Source organism: Myotis davidii, unplaced genomic scaffold (assembly GCF_000327345.1).
Source record: "Myotis davidii unplaced genomic scaffold, ASM32734v1 scaffold514, whole genome shotgun sequence".
NCBI classification, from domain to species: Eukaryota; Metazoa; Chordata; class Mammalia; order Chiroptera; family Vespertilionidae; genus Myotis; species Myotis davidii.
The window spans coordinates 316,132-324,988 of NW_006286236.1; the positions used below are offsets into that span (position 1 = coordinate 316,132).

General features: G+C 58.4%; 1 long non-coding RNA gene across 4 annotated transcripts in view; it reads right to left on the reverse strand.

Annotated features, from left to right (window-relative positions):
* LOC102764603 overlaps positions 1 to 8,857 on the reverse strand; it is a 54,765-nt gene that overhangs the window by 44,802 nt on the left and 1,106 nt on the right. The gene's annotated exons all lie outside the window — the stretch shown is intronic.

Genomic DNA, 8,857 nt, shown 5'->3' on the forward strand with positions numbered 1-8,857 from the left:
CGAGAGAGAAGGAAATCAAAGCAGAGAGTAAAGCAGGGCCCAGGGCAAGAGGCAGCGACAGGAGTGGGAAGGGAGAAAGCGGAGGCCAAAGGGAGAGGAGGAAGAGGAGGAGAGAGGAGGAAGGAGCAGCCCTGGCTGCACTCTCAGGGCCCCTCCGAGTCCTCTGGGTGCTGGCAGTTCCTGCAGCCCCACACAGCTCCCTGCTCCCCGCACAGCTCCGTGCTCCGCGCACAGCTCCCTGCTCAGGACACAGCCGTGAGGAGGGCACCCGCCCCAGAGGTGGGGAGTTTGAGTTTGGGGAGGGGGCCTAGAGACCATCTATCTATTCCAATAGTTCCTACGCCAGCTGCAGCACCATCTCAGCAGAGCTTTTAAAAATAGATTCCCACCCAAATGGAAGACAAGGAATGGGACTGGGGGTCAGTGTTTACAGCGAGCTCCCAGTGAGCAGCAGCCACACCGGGTTGGGGTCACACTGGCATGTGAGGGGGACGCTGGTGGCTACCTAAGGTCACATGACAATCCCCTGCAGAGCTGGACTCCCAGTGAGGCCTCCCAGGAACCAGCCCAGGGCAGCGTGGGTCAGCCCAGTGCCAGGCAAACAGGAAGAGCTTCAGTGGCAGCGCCCTGTCCCTTTCTCTCCATCCCTCAGCCTCGGGCCCAGCTCTCCAGGGGCTGCCAGGGCCATTGCCATCCTGAGGCCAACAAATCAAATCAGGGAGAAGAAGGCATTGAGCCAGGATGGGATTTCTGTCCCCGTTCCCGCCCCCGTCCCCCTAGTGCCAAGGCCTGGGGCTGCAAGCTCTAGCCAGAGATGGGGGTGGAGGGTGAGGCCGGAGGGAGGAGGGGAAGACCCGGGTGCTTCCTGTCCCCGCCCCCCCATCCCACCCTGCCCTTTCCCTGCAGCCTCCTGGGGCTCAGGGCTGGGCCCCCTGGGGGCGGGAGGGGGGGGCAGTGGTATCTGAAGCTGACAGATCTGCCTGTCCTTCCTGCCTGCTGGAGGAAGAGGTGGAGCTGGCCAGGGAGCTGGCTCAGATCCCCCAACCCCTCCTCCCCCTGCCCCAGGTCCTCAGGTGCCTGGTGTCCTACTAAACCCAGCCTGTCCCTCCAGGGCCCCCAGTTCCAAAAGAAGGAAGAGCATGAGAATCAAGATGCTCCCTCCATCACATGAGACCCAGACAAGTCCCCAGCCTCTCAGGGCAGCCTCCCTGCCAGCTCTCATCACCTCTCCAGGCCCCACCACCCTCCCCACCCAGCCCCCCACCATTCATTCATCGGCCAGCTCTGCTATGCCAGGCACTCAGCTCATCACCAAGGACTCATGAACGGGACATCCTTGTGGGAAGACAGACGATGAATTTCACAGTAACATATGTATATATAACGCATCGTATATATAAAATGCGTAATATGTATATAGTATATATTCTATAATTTAATAATATAGCGTACTTATATGTAAGTATACAAATGTAATATATAATATGTGTTTATCGTATACTTCAGTACAATACAGTACAATGAATAACCTCACAATAAATCTGTAATCACAAATGGCAGTGAAGCTAAGGCCGGGGTGCTTCCGAGAATAACTAATTCTGGAGGCCTGGGAGGTGTCTCTGTAGCCGTGACCTTTAGGCTGAGCCCAAAAGAGGAGCCAAGGAGCCGAAGATGGAAGAGAGCAGGGGAGGGAGCACTGTGGAGGCTGGGAGGCCGGAAGGCGCTGCCTGGGTTTAAGGAGCTGGAAGGCGGACACTCTGGCTGCAGGCCCGGCTGAGCGGGCCGGGCTGGGTGGTGCCGAGCCCGTCTGAGGACCGGGGACAGCCATGAGAAGAAGCTTGCAGGGGGTCCGTCTGTGACGGGGTTTTCTTTCCCACGTGCGCGTGTCTGCGCATCTGTGTCCCTACAACAGACGGTGAAGGGCTGACTGTGGGGCGTGAACATGTAGGTCCTGACCCCAAAGAGCCCGGTCCAGGCCAGGGACAGGCTCTCTGGGGAGAGAAGTGGGCAGGGCTTTCAGTGGGTTCCCGCCCTGGTCAATGGGGTTCAACAAGCACTTAGGGGCACCTGCTGTGTGCTCACACGTGCAGCACTGAGCAGCTGCCTCGGGGAGACAAGGCCAGATGTGCGCCTTTCCTATAGCCCTCAGCCCGAGAGTAAAAGACCCCGCAGGCACTGGGTGAAAAAGGCGAAGGAAAGTACAAACTGGTAGTTACAAAACAGTCACAGGGTGAGGTACAGGCTAGGGACCGTAGCCATAACATTGTACTAACGGTGCATGGTGCCAGGTGAGTACTCAGCGCTCAAACTATGGGGCGGGGGGCGGGGTCACTTTGTAAAGCGTATGCTTGTCTAACCACTATGCTGTACACCTGAAACGAATACAAAATCAAACTGAATGTCAACTATAATTGAAAAGTAAAATTCAAAAATAAAGAACCCCATCTGGGGAGAGGTCAGGAGTGGGGCTGAGGAGGTCAATGGGGATGGGGGTGGGGGGAGACATCTGTAATACTTTCAAAGATAAATATAAATAAATAAAGAACACCTAGAGGTCTCAGAAGCCAACTCCCTCACAGATGAAGGAATGAGCGAGCCCAGAGAGGGTGGCTGACTGCCCCAAGGTCACACAGCAAGAACTTGGCGAAGTCAGGAGCAGCTCTTCCACTGCACCTGCGGAAGCCAGGACTTCCCCTCCAGGTTCTAGCCCCAAACAGGAGACATTCAAACTTGGATGTCTCCACTTGCCACCTGCTCGGGCAGCAAGACAATCCCCACGCCTGGCAGCACAGGGGCACATTACACGTCCTGCTTGCACCCAAGCACCCAGACCTGTGAGCACACCCAGGCCTGTGCTGAGTCCTTGCTCTTGTCCAAGTCAGTACCACTCTGCCCCCTGGAAGGGAAGAGCTCTCCCCGGCGTGGTCATATCCAAGGCGTTATTATGCCGGTACGGAGGCCCCCTGCCTGGACAACGCTGGACACCGACCTGCGGTTGGAATGGCTGAGAGAGGAATGACTGCCTTTTGTCCCAGGCCCTGTGCTAAGTACTTACTATTTCTTGGGGGGGGGGGGGGCAGAAGTTTCCATCTTTGTGCCATTCCAATCGAGATAGGATTGTTATCCCCGTTTTAAAAACGAGAAAATTGAAGCGCAGGAAAATTAAACACTGGCCCAATCCCTGCCCTGGCTCCTGGGATGGAGGCTGGGTTTGAACCCTCGTCTCGCTGGCTCCAGATTTCAGGCTGGTCATCACTCCTCTCCCTTTTTCATTATAAAGTGATGCCCATCGAAGATAAGGTCACCTTACTATGGGGCAGCCCCTCTGAGCTTGGAAAATACTAAAACCCCACAGGATCACTCATTCTCACTTGGAGGGGACAGAGGTAGCCTTGGGACAGCAGTGCACCCACAACGCCAACTTCAAACGGGCATCTGGTCATGCCCTGCCAGGCCCCTGCCCTGCCCTCGGCATCCCCACCCCCAGGCTGCCAGCTGCCTTCGCGTGACGGAAGGACACAGGCCTCTCCTTAGCCACACACAGCCACCCTGCACCCACAGGAGCAGCCCACGCGGGTCCCCCCTGATAAAGGCCACCTCAGCCCTTCCCAGCCTTTCTTTCCTCCACCTGCCTCACCCTCTTCCTCCTCACACGTGTCCTGTACCATGCTGCCTGTGAACTGTGTGGGAATGTAGGAATGAATGAATGAACGAACGGACCAGCTCCCAGCTGGTGGACAAGCTTCCTGAAGACACGGTGAGCTTCACCCCTCTTCACTAACCCCCAGACAGCAGCGCCTTGCCCACGGTGGGTCCTCAAAAAACCTCGGTGCAAACAGCTGTGGCAGAGAACGCCGGTCCATGCCTAAACAGTCACACGCGCACAGTCGGCCCCAGTCCACCCTTTCCCCTTCTGCTTTAGTTCAACGGTCCTGCCCCGGCCCTGCCGGCCCCAGGGTCACTGGGAGCCGCTGGGAGAGCATCCATGACGGCACTTGGGCGGGATCAGACGCAATGACTCCTATCAAAGCCAAGGTCAGCTGACAGCCACCCTCTGCGGGCAGGTCCCCGTTTGTGCAAAGCACGGCCGTGTTCACACACATTATCTGGTCTAGTCCTCACCACCCCTGGGAGGAAACTGAGACTCAGCGACGCTAGGTCACTTGCCAAGAACACGCAGCTAGTAAGGCGGGTGCCGGGATGCAAACCACCCTCGCGGCCTGTGGATTCATTCATTCGCATCACTGTGCACCTGTGTGCCAGGCAACATGGCGGAAGTGGCCCAGCCCTAGTTCATGGGTACGAACCCCAGTGGGAGTGACGTCCGGCTGGGAAGGTGAGCGAGGCCAGGGGCCGGGAGGGCTCCCAGCCTCGGCCAACAGGCAAGGTGTCCTGTGGACAGGCCTGGGCCTGCTGGGCTCGGCCACACCTCGCAGTGGGGAGGGCCACTGTGGCTGCAGCTTAGGTCAAGGCTGGGTATGGGAGGTGGAGCTCCGTGCTGGGATTGTGGGAGATGAGGAATTGAGGACAGTGTCCTCAGGGACTCCCAGGCCCTCCTGGGGTCAGAGCTCCTCAAGGGAACACCCCACCTTCTTGACTCTTGGGAGAGAGGAAGGGGGAGACAAAGGGACCAGAATGGAAGGAGGAAGAGGAGGAGGAATAGGAGGAAGAGGAGGAGGGGAAGGAGAGGGAGGAGGGCGAGGGGGAGGAGGGGATAAGGATTTTAAACAGATCCACTTTGTAACTGTAGCCCCTAGAGCAGCGGTTCTCAACCTGTGGGTCGCAACCCCTTTGGGGGTCGAACCACCCTTTCACACCCTTTCCTAAGACCATCGGAAAACACATATATAATTACATATTGTTTTTGTGACTAATCACTATGCTTTAATTATGTTCAATTTGTCACAATGAAAATACATCCTGCATATCAGATATTTACATTACGATTCATAACTGTAGCAAAATTAGTTATGAACTAGCAACAAAAATAATGTTATGGTTGGGGGTCACCACAACATGAGGAACTGTTTTAAAGGGTTGCAGCATTAGGAAGGTTGAAAACCACTGCTCTAGAGCCTTGAACACCGTAGCAGGCCCTGCATCTCTGAGAAGAGGAAGGGAAAGCAGTTTCCCAAGCATATTTGCCCATAACGCTGTCTTCTCAAGAAAAGCGATCCAGGTCTGGGGAGCCCAGCAGCCTGGGGTACCACCTTGGAAACACTGGGCCAGGCATTGGCCTCCTGTTGTGACAGATCCACGGGCGATCAAAGCTGGACCCGCCGTTAGAGATAACCTGGGCTGCTCCTCATTTACAGATGGGAGTGCGGCCTAGAGAGGGAAGAAGGCAGCCCAGGCTGCACAGGGCCTCCGAGCCCAGCTGGACTTGGCCCCAGCCCGTGGGCTCCAGCTGCCGTTCAGCCGGGAGGGCCTCGGCTGTGCCAGGGTCCTGGGCTTTCACGCAGGTACCTCCCTTCGAACTCAGCTCCAGGCCAGGCTCTGGCCTCCATCAGCCCCACCCCGGCCCCTGGCCCAGAGCTCTGCACGGACGGACGGTACGTTCACAAAAGTTCGCCACCGCTTGAGCCATCCAGGGGAGACGCCAGGAAGACTTCCCAGCAGCTGGGTCTGGGTGACAGGAACCAGCAGTGCCCTTCTCCGAGGGCTTCTAAGAAGAGGGCAGAGGCCCCCGCCCCAGGCAGCTCTGGGCACCAGCCCCAGCTCCCTTGTTCCTGGAAAGGGCGGGGCTGGGAGGGGAAGGAAGACTCAGGCCCCAGGAGCTGCCTTCGTGGCCCAGGTCCAGGACCCTCAGCTTGGACCAGAAACAGGGACAGGCGAGAGCCCCTGTTGGGACAGGCCCTAGAATGCTGTCCTCCCTGAGCTCTCCACCCTCCACCTCCAGGAAGCCACGCCTGCCTGCTCCAGCCTCTCTGATCTTTTCATCCTGGGAGCTCGGACAGTAACTCAGCTCAGGGAAGACTCCCTGAGGGCATGCTGGGCCCGGAGGGGCTGAGACCCAGAGGAAGGCATGGCCCTGCCCTCAGGGCGCCCACCAAGTGGAGACCCACCTCACCCCCGTGGGAAGGTGATACAGGAAGAGAATTCCAGCCCTGGCCGGTTTGGCTCAGGGGATAGAGCGTCAGCCTGCGGACTGAAGGTCCTGGTTTCAATTCCGGTCAAGGGCACAGGCCAGGGTTGAAGACTTGATCCCCAGTGAGGGGTGTGCAGGAGGCAGCCAATCAATGATTCTCTCCCATTATTGATGTTTCTCTCCCTCTCCCTTCCTCTCTGAAATCAATAAAAATATGTATATATTTTAAAGAATTCCAACCACGGTGTCCAGGAGTGCATCTCTGAAGGGAGGGCCTCTGAGCTGGGCTGAAAGCAGTGACCTGGAGGAAGCGGTGGGCAGAGTAGGTGGGAAGGCCTGGGGACGGGGAGGAGGAGAAGACGGGCCCTCCGTCCAGTGGTTGTGGAGCTCAGTGGTCAGAGCCTGGGAGGTACCGCGGGTGCAGGTCCCCACCCTCCCATCATGAGCTGGGTGAGCTCAGGCCTGTCCTGAACCTCTCTGTGCCTCAGTTTCCCTCCTAGAAGGAATCTAATAGCAGCACCTACTCATAGGATTGTTGAGAAGACGGAATGAGTCAGTGACAGGAGTGCTCAGAGCTGGGCCTGTCCACGGGAAGGCCTAGAAGTAAGGGGTGCAGGCCAGGAGGCCCACCCACAAGGAACGTGTCGCACCCCACCCAGGTCTGATGTTGGGAGCAACAGGCAGATGAGAAACTCCGAAGGCAGGGCCAGGTGGCTGCTCAGTAAACATGTGTGCACGCAAAGTATCTCCGCCCCTCTCAGGACTAAACTGCTTTTTCTAGCAAACAGGTGTTGAATACTTAATGCACCAAGCACTAAACTAGGAGCATATGTGTGCGTTCTTATTTAGGTCTCCCACGTGTATAATATATAACGTACAAAATACCAGCATTCCACACGCGCAAAAGCCTCACAGCATAACCTGCCCGAGGCCCTATGCACACCCACAGCAGCGTTTCCTCATCCAGGCCCAGCACTTCCTGCACCCAAACCAAGAAGGACACGGCCATGCCCTGACTAGTTTGGCTCAGTGGATAGAGTGTCAGCCTGCAGACTGAAGGGTCCCAGGTTCAATTCTGGTCATGGGCACCAGAGGGGGTGGGGGTGGCCTAGGAAACATCAGGAGCCCCCCATGTCCCACACACTCACCCGGACTAAGTGTGTCCTGGTCCCTGCTGTAGCCTGACCCCTGGGTCCTCAGTCCTCCCCTCCCCAGCGCACAGCCTCCCTGCCACACCCCAGCCCTGGGTAACTGCACGTGGAGCCTCCAGCCCTGGGGTCCAGAGCCCTTCCCCTCCCCTGTCCCTGGCGATTTGGGGTCCTCAGGGCTCAGAGAGCCAAGTGAGGTGAGCAAGACCCCATGGGAGCTTCGCGAAGTAACCAGGCCTGGACCCCGTCCTCAGTCCGTCAGAATTCACCTGTTTGCCATGGGATTCAGGTTTCAGGATTTTTAAAAAACTCCACCTGATTCTAAAGTGCAACTAGCATTAGGGCCAGTGCCCGAGGCAGCTACGCAGAAGTTGGTCACAAACACGAAACCTCAGGCCCCACCTGGACCCAAAGAATGGGAGCCAGCGACACACCATTACATGGAGAGGCGCTGCCGCGGCCAACCCTGTCCCACAGCCAGAGTGGGGGTGAGAGTCCCTCGGGGCCAGAGGGGCTGGTGCGCCTTTGAGGTGCTGGGAGGGGCACAGGCCTGCGGGAACCAGGGAGAGGACAGCCTGGGCCCCAGGTCTCACCCACATGTGCCTGAGATGGGAGAGCGCTCTCCCCATGCCCCCATCTGGTCCTCAGCCCTGGCCTCTGAAGGGCTGGGAAGAGTGTCAGCCCACCTGGGAAACAGGCAGGAGCAGAGACACGAGTGACCAGCACCCCCCACCCCTGCACAGCCCCTGGCTCTGCGAACAGATTTCCCGTTTCCTCTGTGTCCGGGGAGGCAGGATGGCAGGAGGGTGATCAGTGCCCCAGGTGGCAGAGGAGGGTCCAGGCCCAGAGCAGGGGAGGAGGACGAGGGCGGAGCCTTCCACAGCATGACCAGGGCCCTGGGAAGAGGGCTCAGGGAGCTAAGGGGTTAAGGGTCACTGCTGACCGAGCAGCTCTGCCAGGTGGGGCCATCAGTGGCTTGACCTTTGATGGACAGAACGCCATTCCTTCCCCTCCTCTCAGGGGCTGACTGGGTGCGTCTGGGACCAGGATCAGTAGCACCCAGGCTGGGCTCCAGGCGAATACTGCCGCCCCTGAAAGGCCTCTCCACCAGGAAGGGACGCCTGAGTCCCCACCTCTCTGCTGGGGAGAGAGGGCCGGCCAGAGCCCACCTCTCCCCACCGCTCCCCCAAGACGGCCAGAGTAGACAGGGTGCTGAGGGGAGGGTCGTGGCCAGCATCCTTGGGGAAGGGTCAGGAATGAGGGAGAAAGGAGCAGAAGGTGGTACTGGCCTACCTGGTGATTCTGCCAAGGGCAGAGGCCCGGGGTCTTAATCCAGGACCCTGCCCCCCTCTCCAAACCCCCTGCTCTCCATGGGCCTTTCCCTCCCCTGCTGGAGAAAGCTGGGTCCCCGGGGCCTGGGGTGGGAAGGAGGGGATCACAGTTGCCAGCATGGTGGGTGGATGGAGGAAAATGTTCACAGCAGGGGGTCCCCACCCCCACAGCCCTGGGCATCTGACAGCCCCTCCCCCCACCCCCTCTCCAGGCCCTCTGCCTCAGCCAGCACCTCTAGCAGAAAGCAGAGCACCGAGGACTCAGGAGGAGAGGGAGAGACAGGAGGAAG